Below are 998 nucleotides of genomic sequence, written 5' to 3'. Positions count from 1 at the left end.
ACGAGAGAGATTACTACCATGAACAATCACCAAGTACACACTAAGCTACTACTGCAGATCCACTTTTGTGGCTTAATATCTAGGTAAGTTTGCCTCTGGGCAGCTGGGTATGGGCAACAGACACAAGCATAAGATTTCTTCTCGTGTAATGAGAAATGTCTTTCCTATGAACTGCCAGTCACTTATTTTTTTGGACATTTTGAGTTTCATTTAAGTTCTGGCATTCCTTGACTTTCAACAATATGCTGTGGTGGAGGGGGGGGGAGGGGGGATGGTAGGGATCTGGCCCCAGGTAATCTGTAAGAAAGTCAGTCAGTTTGGTCTTTGAGAAAACAGTAAAATGACAAAATATTTCTTATCATTAAAAGCACTTCTATATCCACAGAGGCATATACTGCAGCTCTGAAGTAAAATTTGAATTTATTTTTGTGTCCATGAGAAAATTTAGCTCTTTGTATCTCCATCCTCTTTGAGATCGGCAAAAATGCATTCCCCAATACTGGCAACTAGAATACATGCGACCTGACATTCAACAATCACTCATTAGCTCAAAATGTCCAAAAACAATTTTGTGGAATTGATGTCACCACTACCCTCCTAAACAATTAACTTCTCAAGTCATATTTCATAAAATGACGGGTAAATTATACGTAGGCAACAAAATACGGATTATAGAATGAGTGCACTTTGTCACTTTTCTCTTTTTTTTTCAGTTCTATCTATGTACATGAGGCATCTTTAAGGTGTAAAGGTGGCTGCACCAAAGGGGTGTATCATTTTCCTAGTTAAGAAACCCTTACATGAGATTTGTTACTCCTCGCCCTTTACCATCTCATTAAACACGTGTATTACTGGTGATTTGTGGGTGTAATTTAACTTTATCCCTTTTTTTCTTTTTCCTCTATAATTTTGCTTCATAACTTAAATACTTTTATACATGAGAATACTTAAAAAACAGAAAACTAAACATAACACTAAAATATAATTTTTTTCATAAT

The sequence above is a fragment of the Penaeus monodon genome, chromosome 29 (genome assembly GCF_015228065.2).
Source record: "Penaeus monodon isolate SGIC_2016 chromosome 29, NSTDA_Pmon_1, whole genome shotgun sequence".
NCBI lineage: Eukaryota > Metazoa > Arthropoda > Malacostraca > Decapoda > Penaeidae > Penaeus > Penaeus monodon.
Note: the sequence above shows the minus strand (reverse complement) of the source record.